This window comes from Pongo abelii, chromosome 6 (genome assembly GCF_028885655.2).
Source record: "Pongo abelii isolate AG06213 chromosome 6, NHGRI_mPonAbe1-v2.0_pri, whole genome shotgun sequence".
NCBI lineage: Eukaryota > Metazoa > Chordata > Mammalia > Primates > Hominidae > Pongo > Pongo abelii.
Window position 1 is genome coordinate 137280480 of NC_071991.2, and position 12318 is coordinate 137292797.

The 12318-nt window shown below is 44.6% G+C and overlaps 1 protein-coding gene across 3 annotated transcripts in view; it reads left to right on the plus strand.

Moving 5' to 3' along the window:
* TBXAS1 (thromboxane A synthase 1) overlaps positions 1-12318 on the plus strand; it is a 191140-nt gene that overhangs the window by 54701 nt on the left and 124121 nt on the right.

The window sequence follows — 12318 nt, forward strand, 5'->3', positions numbered from 1 at the left end:
AGTCCAGGAGAGAGCTGTGCACTGGGAAGGTGTCAGCTGGACAGTAGTCAGGCACCCAGTAAAGCAGCGATGAGGAGGCTGTCAGTGGACACCAGGGCCCCACTAGTGGGTGGTTCAAGAACTTGAGAAGCCCCCAGCCCTGAGAAAGGAGTCTAGGTAGTACAGCAGGGTCTCAGTGGGGAAGGATCTGGGACGAATCAGGGATTGACATTCAGTTCTAAGACTCACAGCATCATGTGAGGCCCAGGACTCAGAAGCCAGGCCTAATCTCCGATATCAGTCAGGGAGGAAAGGTCCATCGTGGTTGGAACAGATCCATGCTGGAGAGGCATCGAGTCTCACGATGTTCGGCTGGAGGTTGTTCCTGCTTCTGGGGCCAGGGCTGGGCCTGCATGTGAGGGACAGAGCACCTGGCTAGAAAGGAGAGAGGACTGCAGTGGCTGGAGCATCAGCCACAGATTTTTAATTTTGCTTTCCTTGATATTCACATCCAAAATCTACCATGGAGAACTGTATATCACATTCAAGGTGGAAGGGAACTAACTCATTCCTCATTAGTAACTATCAAATATGGCATCAGTAACTTCTTTATCCTCTAAGTGACAGCTGTGCACAGATGTGTTCCCAATCAATAGAATGTCTCAATTAAAGTTGCATAAAAGCTCTATTTCGAGCTAATATCTTCAAATAATAAATTCCATATTTAATTGAAGTGTACCTGCAACAAATCCAAGTTGTTCAACCCAAAATGCATAATAGAGTATGTAAAACAGTCATGAATCACTGTGACATTTGTCAAGGCACTCTCCCATCTGGAAGTAGGTCCAGAAAGCACATGGCTGTATGCATATATCTTTTGTCAAGAACTTTGCACAGACAGTCTCAAGAAGTGCACACATTTACCCAATTCTTAGGGCTTTTCACTCTGATTGAGAATGCAAATAGCATTCCTATTCTACCTAAAAAGAAGAATGACAAGCCATCTTTGATTTCAAAATTTAAAAGAAATTATTACTAAATTTGAAGAAGCAATGAGTTCCCAATTCACTTAGAGCTTAAAGTTCCTCTTTCATCACTATTTTGTGAGCAGAGAAACTTTTTCCAAACAAGTTCTTAGAAATCCTTGCTTGATTAAAAACCAGTTCTAAATCTTGTTACTCACATAGGGCAAAAGGTAAAGGAATCTAAATGTCTAAAACCAAATTAACTCCAGATACTAGTGTGAACTTTCAAGCAAAAAAAGTCACACACCACCGCATACATGTTTGAAATTCTACTAAATTTTGAATGTTTGACGTTCGCCTTTAAACTGGAACATATTCTTCTTTCTTCCTTAGGATCTTTAAATCTTTTAAAGTTTGGGTTGTTTACTGTGCATTCCAATTACTCCTGATCACTCTTATGTGTAACATTTCTATAGCTATGCACACAAAGTAATTCCTTAGCAAGGCCCCGCCAAGTTTTATGATGCCTGCTTGCCTAAGGCAGATAATATCAACTTAACTACGAAAATAAGTTCTTTGATTATTCTTCGCATCTCAAGACCGTGCTCCTAACAACTTCTCCTCCATCTCACCCTCAAGCTGCAAGAACTTTGCAACCCACTCTATGAAGTTTTTCCACCCTGAGTAAGGCTGTCAGTTTATTGGCCTATTTATAAAGGTCTGACTCTCTGACATGTTCTCCAGGCTCCCCACATTAACCACTAAGGAGGCACTCTTTGCAGATGATTTTTTTTTTTTTTTTTTGGCCTCAGCTTAAAGAGGAACCTATTAACCTTTGCCCAGAATCTATGGCTGGTGAATGGCTTGTCATAGCATGTTAGTTTGATGAGGCAATTGTGGTCTTTTGTGTTAAAACACCCCCCAGCACCTCTTGATACTACTTGACCTACTGGAGATGTGGGTATCCAGGATTGAATCAAAACTACTGCACTTCACAACACAGCTACTGCAGGAAGGAAATCCAGGTACTCCCTGGCTTGTGCCGCCTCCATCTTTTCCGTGGCTAATGTAATGCCTAGTGCATATTCACCACAAAGAGGCAACTGTTGAATGGCTCTTCCATTTGCCTTTGAAGATTGCTTGTAACTCTTCAAGTTCTCTTCTTCATCTAACTGCCAGACCACAGCTTGTGACTGATGATTGACATGGCCACCAGGTTCTTCCCAAAGACTCCAGTCTAAAGATTGTTAGCTGCTTCCCCCAAAGGCTTAGCCTTCTGTCTGCTAGAGTTTCAGTTCTTTGGAGCATCCCATGAGCAAGGAGCCTCAGCTCTTTGTCCTCCTCTGCGTAGGAGCTCACAAGGATGCTTTATCTCCAATCTGGAATGGACGCTTAGCATCCTGAGTTCTGCCCTGCTCAACATCCATACCTGTTCATGAGTACCAGGGCTTCAGGGCCCGAGAACCCACAGCTAACACTCATAGGAAAATGTTTCATATGAGTAGGTGGAATTGGTTTTCATGCCTCTACAACCTGGCTGGCAGGAGGAACACTGTGACCCATGGTTTCAGAATTGATGGTCTCCCACTTCTCGGTTAGATCTAGGTATTGAGAATAACATGAAGGACATTTGGCTGGAGGACATTATTTTTATTGTGTTAAAATATGCATCACACAAAATGTACTCTCCTATTTTTCATTGTATAGATCAGTTGCATTAAGTACCTTCACATTGTTGTGCAGCTATCATCATCGTTCACATCCAGAATTTTTTTCATCCTGCAAAGCTGAAACTTTGTCCTCATTAAACATTAACTCTCCCTTCCCTCCTCCCCCAGGCCCTGACAACCACCATTTTACCTTCTGTCTCTACAAATTTGACTACTCTAAGTACCTCAATAAAGTGGAATCATACGGTATTTTTCCTTTTGTAACTGGTTTATTTCACTTAGCATAATATCCTCAAGGTTAATCCATGTTGTAGCACATGGGAGAACTACTGCCTTTTTAAGGCTGAGTAATATTCCATTGTAAGCATATTCTGCCTTTTGTTTATTCGTTTGTTTGTAGATGGCAGAGTGTGTTACTTCCAGCATTGAGCTACTGTGAATAATGTTACTTGAATATGGATGTGCAAATACCTCTTTGAGACCTTGCTTTTAGTTCTTTTGGGCATACATACAGAGGTGGAATGGCCAGATCACAGAGTAAATCAATTTTTAGCTTTTTGAAGACCGTCATACTGTTTCCCATAGTGACCATACCATTTCACCTTTGGAGGACATTTTATAGCAATGCTTTGTTGTCCCCTTTTCACCATGATTATGTGGCCATTACTTCTTGTTTTCAAACCTTGAGAGTGAACTCAGGTGAAATTTACACTTCCCCTTGTGCCGTGGATCCCAACTGGTCAAGGTGAACCACACATTTGTAATTGGAATGTATGACCCCAGTGACTTTGCCTGTAACTTCCTTTTGGCTAGGCCAGTGAGTGCATTTTTAACCAAACCGACCCCATTATCAACAAATGCTTGCACTGCACGATAAATTCAGTTTGCTTTAATAAATTCCCAGTAGTCCTCACCCAGAGCTCCTTCTCCTCTTATCTCACTCCTTGCTGCCAAACCCTTTACAATTTATGTGTCTGCCTTTCGGTTCTGCCTTCAGCCCCCTCCAAGTTTCCTCTTTCCCACCAGCTCACTGTGGCCTTTGTGTCTCACATAAATTTTGTCTTCTGTGTCTGAAACTCTTATTGACTTCTGCTTCCTTGTTCCCTGGGTCTGCACTGTTCCTTCTCTTCCTGGAACTGACCCTTCGATCTCTGGGCTTCCTACCTTGAGTAATTTGTCAAAATCCTGCTCTTGCAATTGGTGGCTTCTCAATTTTTTTCCTCTGGGTTTTTTTCCCACAGTCTTTCCACGATTTCACAGGGCATACCTTCCTGCTTCCTGACTGTTCATGACATATTGAATTCCCCTCTTGTACCCCACAGTCTCTGCACTGAGTGTGTGCTCATTGGGAAAGGTTAGCTCACATTATACCTATCCAAAAAAGGAGAGATGGCAGGTGGCCTGTGGAGAAGAGTGTATCCAGGCACATATGCATGGGAGAAAGTTCAGAGGTTTTGGCTGAGATAGAAAGAAGAAGAGTAGAGGCCAAATGTGTGCTAGGAAAATGTGATGTTTGGGGCGCAAGTAGAGAGGACAACCTTGGCAGTGGCAGATGAGAGAGACCTCAGGACTGGTGCTAAGGAGGTGGGTTATTTGAAGAAAGTTGTGCAGGTATAGATTGGAGAAGGGGTGCAGGGGGAGGATGGAATTGATTAAAAAAAAAACTAGCAAAAAACATTCTAATAGCACAGGTGAGAGAGAGAAGAGTGACTTAGATTATCAGAAATGGAAGGAAAAGAAGGAGAATTTTATAGAGAAAATGTCCTGTAGTGGCCGGGTGTGGTGACTCATGCCTGTAATTCTAGCACATTGAGAGGCTGAGGTGGGAAGATTGCTTGAGCCCAGGAGTTTGAGACAGCCTGAACAATATAGTGAAACCACATCTCTACAAAAAATACCAAAATTAGCTGGGTGTGGTGGCATATGCGCCTGTTGTCCCAAGTACTTTGGAGGCTGAGATAGGAGGATCACTTGAGCCAGGGAGGCAGAGGCTACAGTGAGCTGAGATCATGTCACTGTAATCCTGTCTAAAAAAAAGAAAAAAAAAAAGAAAAGAAAATGTCCTGTAGGAAAAATGCAGCAAGTCATTGATTGTAACAAATAAGAGATGAGTCAACATTAATTACTGAGGCTGACTTCAAATCCTGGAGACAACATGGTTATTCCACCATAATTAGGAGGTTGAACAGGGCAAAGACAAAGATAGTTTTATCTTTTTTGTAATCCGTTGGAGCTTATCCTCATCCTCATGTGTTCAAGCTGTTATAACAAAGTGCCATAGACTGGGTGGCTTATGAATAACAGAAATTTATTTCTCATAGTTGTGGGGACTGGGAAGTCCAAAATCAAGGAACCAACAGATTCACTGTCTGGTGAGGGCTCACTTTCTGGTTCATAGATGGTGCCTTCTCACTGCACCCTCCCGTGGTGGAAGAGGTGAAAGAGCTCCCTAGGGCCTCCTTTATAAGAGCACTAATCCTATTCAAGAGGGCTCTGCCCTCATGACCCATTTGCCCCCCAAAGACCACACCTTCTAATACTGTCATCTGGGGGTTTAAGATTTCAACATATGAATTTGTCGGGGGGATGGATACAAACATTCAGACCATGGCAGAGCTGCTAAGGAGACATTGGCTCCAAGGTGACTTAGGAATGAAGCACTCAGAGGATCAGGAAACTGCGTTAGGAAGGAGAGAGGAATGGGAGCTCCAGGGTAGGCCTGGAATCCAGAATCTCCACCTCCCATCCTCCAACAATCGAATGGGGTGTTTCCCGCAGTGTGTCCTTGAGACCATCATTTCCACTGACAGTAATAATTGTTACATGGGGAATAGCAAAAGGAACACAGGTCTCTTCAGTGTAGAATGACTCCGAACCTTTCATGCAACAATGTCCTTCGACAATCTCCAAGCGAGAAATTTAGGATGCGGTGTTTATTTGACCACAGAACAGTTTTCCCCCCAGAGTATCTCTTGGGACTAGGATATGGAGAACAGGCTTTGAGAGAAAACACTGATCTAATAAATACCAGCATTTTACTCCTAAAGAATTCCCCATAAAAGACAACCATTAATAGAAATAGTTTACTTCACCATTGTGAATTATCAACATTACAACCAGTAATTACTAATTACCTCCATTTCGAGTTGATGTTTTGGGGGATGTTTTTATCCTGCAGTGCTATGGAGAGGCTGGGAAAGCACTGTTGTCTGTGTTGCTTGTTTATTTATTTCCTTTTATCCCCAATGTTCTCTCATTCCCCTTCCCATCCCCAATAGTCAACCATTCCAATTGTGTTTAATGTGTTTTTTTCACATGTTCTTGCAAACTGTGCATTATCATTTTGTGGGTATTATCTTTAGCTTATGCCAATAGTACTGCCGTAGATCTCATTCTATTCCTTAGTTTTTTCATTTAGCACTGTGCTTTCAAGGTCCAGCACAGAGTTCCCATTGAGTCTGCTGCTTCTCACAGCTGCCTGACACTCCACAGATGCCTTTACCTACTTCACCTGTCCACTGTCCCAGGAGGAGATACCCAGTGGCCCTCAGCAAGCATCCCTGCAGTGGGCATCCTTTTATGGGAACTTTACGGACCTATGGGGGAACTCTGTGGGCTATCCATCTTGCCCTATGATTGTACTGTATATATATATATATATATATATATATTTGTTCCCTAAGGCCACTTACATATTAATTGCTAATAATCTGAAAGTGTTTTCCAGCACTCAGTGTGGATCATGTCCCTCCAATATAGTATCTCCCATGGCCATCCCAATAACATCCCTGAGAGTTTGGCCAGGCTAGTTGCATTATCCTCAATCATACAGAAACATGAGTGACTAGAATGAAAAGGGCATGTGGCTAGTAAGAGGTGTGAGCAGAGTTGCACAGGTTCTTTTTATTAATCCAAAGTTCTTTCCATTCCATTGCCTCTTCTTGATATTTCTTCAACATTCCAAACAGTCCTGTCTTAGGACGTTTGCCATAACAATACATAACATAATTATTTGTTGATTGACCTGCTTTCCTGGTAGAATGCAAACTCCACGAGGGTAGGGACTTGCTCTCTTGTTTGTGCTGCTATTCCTAGTGCCTAGAATGGTGCCTGACACATAATAGATGCTCAGTAAATATCTGTTGCGTGAACAGAAGAATCATCTCTAAGTACATGTCTTTCATGTCAGATTTGTCTCCAAGGAAACTTCAAACAGGAAGGTCTTGTTATTTGGCTAATTTTGGTAATGGTATTATTTTATTGGAGATAAATAAAAGGAATTAGGGGGAGGGTCTCATATTAAAATAGAGGGTTGGATGAGGGGAGTTTATACTCTTTCTCCATTGGTGGCTTTTATGCTCTATCAATTCAGTAGTTAGCCCATCAAAGTACAAAATTGAATTACACTGTGTAAGGCCACCTTGGGATCCAAAAGATAAAAGAGAAGATAAGGGACATGTTCTCCTGATACACTAGCTGGGCTCCACTCACCCAAGTCATTAATTGGATTCTTATTGGGCTACTGCCTCATATCCTACTCCTGAAGAGCTGATACCTCCCATAACCTCATTCTCAGGGTCAGCTGGCCATACCAGAAAGAGCACTGGATTAGGAGCCAGATCTGGGTTCTGGTCTTAGCTCAGCTATCCCTACTGATGGGACTAGAATGAATGAGTCATTTACCATTTTCTTCCCTTTAAAAAATGCTTGAGGCCAGGCTCAGTGGCTCACCGCTGTAATCCCAGCACTTTGGGAGGCCGAGGCGGGTGGATCATGAGGTCAGGAGTTCAAGACCAGCCTGACCAATATGGCGAAACCCCGTCTGTACTAAAAAAATACAAAAATTAGCCTAGTGTGGTGCCGTGCACCTGTAATCCCAGCTACTCAGGAGGCTGAGGCAGGAGAATAGCTTGAATCTGGGAGGCAGAGGTTGCAGTGAGCTGAGATCATGCCACTGCACTCCAGCCTGGGCGACAGAGTGAGACTCTGTCTCAAAAACAAAACAAACAGCAACAACAACAACAAAACTTGAGCACCTACCTATCTCACAGGTCTGACATGAGACTCAAAGGAGCTCTCAGAGCCCTCCCAGGGCAGACCGTCCAAGTTTCAGGGATTCCAACTGGGATTCCACTGCTCCTTGGTGTTCTTATAGCCAGCCTGCATCTTGGGGAGTCTGCCAAATTCAGAAGCCCCATACCTCACCAGCTCGGGGTGAGCTTCTTGAGTCCTGCACGTGGGTCTTCTCACCCTCATGTCTCCAGGGAATCCTCCGCCTGGGTAAGGGGAGACAGCATACATCATCCAGTCTTCTCCCCTCTTTGGGCCTCATTTTCCTAGCTATGAAATGAGGGGGTTGGGCTAGAATGATCATCTTGAAGATTCCCTCCATGTCTAAAGTATTATGATCAGTGCTTTATTATTTTTTCCCTGCTTCTGATTTCTCTCCCACTGTGTCTGAAATTCTTTTGCCATTAAATTTTCCCTTTTTTCAGAGTTGCATATCTGGGCTTTTTATACCTAGTCCTGGACGGCACATTCTTCCTATGGCACTGGGCTTCCTCCCCTGGCCTCACTGTCTTTTCAGGAGTGACATTAGCTTTTTCCCAGCCCCTGTATTCCTATTCTAAGCCCACACATCATTTGGGGAGAGATGATTTTGCCATGTACTCTCACAAATATATGTCCTGCACATATGCTATGGAATAGACACACACACACACACACACACACACACAGCTCCCTTCAATACCGCCGAATATACATGCCTGGGCATAACGTGTGGGCAAAAATATTCAGGGACAGCCAAATGACTATTTCAATGTTCCTTTGTCCCTGCAGGGCCATCGAACTATTTATTTAGTAGCTTGATGTTGTTTGCATCAACAACTTTGCCTTATAGGCTGTTCTTCATGTTTATGATTCTCACTGTGAAAAAAATTGCTCGCCTAACATCTGTTCTGAATTTGTTTTTTCTTTATTTTTATTTATCTGTTCCCCATTGAATTACATTTGCACCAAGGACAGTAACTTGAATTGTAATCTTTAGTGTCCTTCAGGATTTCTGCACACTTCAATACATCTCTTAATTACTCTTTTTTTTATTGTTATGAGATATGCATATATATCCATGCTCACACGGGCAGATTGGTTTGTAGCTTACCTCTGCCTGTCCCCCTCTGGGGACTAAGTTTTATTAACTGAATAAATTAGATGGGCGGGTATATTCAATAGAGTAGGGAGGTTTATCATTACAGGTTTCTTTCAGATATTTTTCCCCCTTGCTGCCCAATTCTCTCCTTTAGCCATAGCTCTGTTTTGAAGAAAGCTTTATTGTAGCTTGACAGAGTCATAACTCACCAGGATGAGAAGGACCACTTCATCTTACAGATGAAGAAGCTGAGGGCCAGGGGAGAGGCTATCTTCCTGCCTGCTTCCAGAAAGGACGGAGAATAGCTGCCCCAGCACCATTCTTGAGAAGTAGAGCACAGCTTGACCCTGCCTCTCTGGGCTGCCAAGCCTGGGGGCTTTCCTTAGCAGCAGGAGGCCTCCTGGGACTACCTTGCCACCATCTACGCACCACACCATTGCTGCAGACCCAGTCCTTTGCACAGCAAGCATTTTGCATGTTTTCCATGGGTGTGGCTGGGTTGGGGTGGTTAGGAAAGTGTGCAGAAGATGGTGTGGGAGAAGGGCAGGGCATGGAGAATCACAGTGGGGTCTCTTCCTGCTTGTGGACTCTCCTGGTGGAGCTGATTCTCTGGCCTCCCTCAGGCTGGCTCGTGCGACCGGAGCCCTCATTAACCCCCTGCTCTCACCACTTAGAAACCAACCCAGGGACCAACCAAGAATATTCCCAGCAGTAGGCAAGAAGATTTGTAAAGAAGGGCAGTGAGACCTGCTTTTTTTTCCCCTGATACTTGGGAAATCTACCAGGTATAGAGACAGTGACCCAGATATTCAAGGGATTGGTCCAAATTCACCATGCTGTAATTCGAAATGCAATGCTCTTTCTATCATCAGTTCTCCATTCTTTCAGGGAGACGTGTCCCCCTTCTTCCTTTTGCCCTTTCCCACACTCTTTGGGGTCTATGTCCATGTCTTCCAATGGCACAAAGACAGAGGGGACGGTTTCCCCATGTCTTGAAGTGCTCACTGCTGGCCCTGCTCCAGATGTTGTCCACTCAGCAGATATTTCAGTCTTTGCTACGCGTACAGCACGGAGCTCATGGCGGTGGGAGAGACTACCCATCCCCTCCAGAAAATGTATCATTCATGCCTCTTTTCCCAAAGAAAGCTGATATCTAATTTAGGAGAAAAACCCAGACATGGGCCAAGTTGCTCAAGAATGCCAGGTAGTAAAGCGGCTGACTTCTACGAGAGAAGGACAGGACACCCAGAAAGAAACCCAGAAGAACAGGAAACCCAGAAAGAACAGGAAACAGGATTCTGGGTAGAATCATGGACCAGTGAAGGCAGAGAAGGCTTCTAGGTGGAAGCAGGTCTTGAAGAATGAATAAGGGGGAGGTGAGGGGAAAGAACGTTCCACTCAGTAAAAACAGTCAGAGAAAAGCCCTTGAGGTGGGAATGGTTCAGGGAATGGAAGTTGCGGCTGGAGAGGGGGACACAGATGGATTGGCCGGTCATCATCACACACCGGAAAGCCTTCATTGCCGGGCTGAGGACATGTTTGTTATCCTTTTGTTATCCTTGCTAATGGCCTGTAAGCTGCTTAAAACCATGTCTTGCAGGTCAGTTTCTACAGATGCAGTTTGAGGGGCGAGATGTTTACTAGGGATCAGTGAAGAGAAGGAGGAGAAAGCTGTCAGTCTGTCCCCCAGTAGGACAAAATGCCAACTCTCTGCATTCCTACTCAGCCTGGCCACTGGATGTGGGCTTTACCAGGAAGGGAGTGACCCCAGTGACATGGATCTCAGCAGCTGAGGCCAGCCCTGAAGGAGCTAACAGCTGGAGGCTCTCTGCTGACCACAGTCTCGGCTGCTGGACAGCACGTCCTTCTCAGAAGGGGGATCTGGATGACATGTCTTGATGTCATCACATCTTGGGAACTCTAGTTCAAATGAAGTTTTTTGCAGAATAACCAGGTTGAAGTGGGAGGTGATCTGAGGGTTCTGTATGCTCAGCTTCCCCACAGAGGACTCTTTTGCCCCGCTAGACCTGAGACTGGCTGGGGCCAGCCACAAAGGCAGGCCCATGGCTGATGAAGCCAACGGGGCACCTCTGCAGGGGGCACCTCTCCAGGGTGGTAGGAGTGAAATAGAGCAGGCCCCAGGTTTTAGAAAATGACCAGGGGCTGGGTGAATTTTGGAAGCAAGATAAATGTGGATAAAGAGAAAAAAGGATTCTGAAGTTTCAAGTCTGGCTTCAGAGTTGAAACCTCCTTCTGCCAGGAGGAGTAATAGGGAAGCCAAGAGGATAAAATGATTTCCCAGTCCTGGAAAGGCAGCTTAAAACCATCCTTACATTTGCTCTTAAGGGTGAGGCGCTCTGTTAGCTTCTCAGGGATGCATGGACAGATAAGATGGGCTTTGTCTTGAGAGAACTTGCAGAGCGATCAGGAGCTTATCAATAAACAGAGGGTCACCCAGGTCAGTAGAGGAAAGGACCAGGTGCCACAGAAACTACAAGGAGCAAAGGGTCCATGAAGCCTCCACAAAGAGGGGACAGGTGACCCGACTGTCTGAAGTTTTCCAAACTAACAAGAGGGCAGCCGACACTTTAGAGGGTAAATACATGCAAAGAGGCAGAGCAGGGGGAATACTGCACATCTGGGGAACCATAAATAACTTTTTCACAGCAAGAGTGAAAGGCTGTGGTTCCCAAACTGTGTGCTGAGACACCCCAGGGTGCCACAGTGAACTCACAGGGGCTTCCTGGGCTATGGGATTTTTGAACATTCATGACAAATATGGCAACATCTGTCAGGCACTGTAGGAACTGCTTTCAGTTTATGTGTATTATTTCTTCAAATGTCCACTAACTTGCTAGAACATGTATACTTATAAAGTTGTTTGAACTTATCTACTTAGGAATGAGACTGTGGGGTTCTTCTTTTGGCCTGGGGAGCGCTATGAAGAAATTACTGAGTCACTAAGGGCACCGTGAACTGAGAACATTTGGAAACACAGGTATAAGAGGAATGGGGTAAGGAGAGAAGTCAGGAGCTCCTGAAGGGCCCCTGGTTGGTTACAAGTGAAGAAGCTTAAACTTGCTTCAAATGATGGAGAACCACTAGAGATTTATAGGGAATAGAACGACACAGTCAGCTTCTGTTTTACAAAGGTGATTGGCCTTGGCGGGAGGGTTGGTTTGGAGACAGAGAGCTTCACTGGGAGCTCCTCAGTGGTCCAGGTGAGACAGACAGGGCCTGAAGCCAGTTGGCATTAGAAGTTGGAGCTGGAATACAGCACACTGCACTGACATCATGGAATTCCCACTGCATGCTTAACACCATAATGAACACTAGACATCAAAGAAAAGAAGACAAGATGTGTTTCCACCACTTACAAACAAGCAGAAAGACAGTCAGGAAAAAAATTACAATTCCTAGAGAACCACTAGGAGTCAACCAGGCAAGAAAAGGGGAGCTGTGCCAGGCAAGGCAGGGGGAACAGCATGTGCAAAGGCATGGGAGTGAGAGATCATGGAGGGTTTCAGTTGGTATGATCAGGATTGGCTCTTGG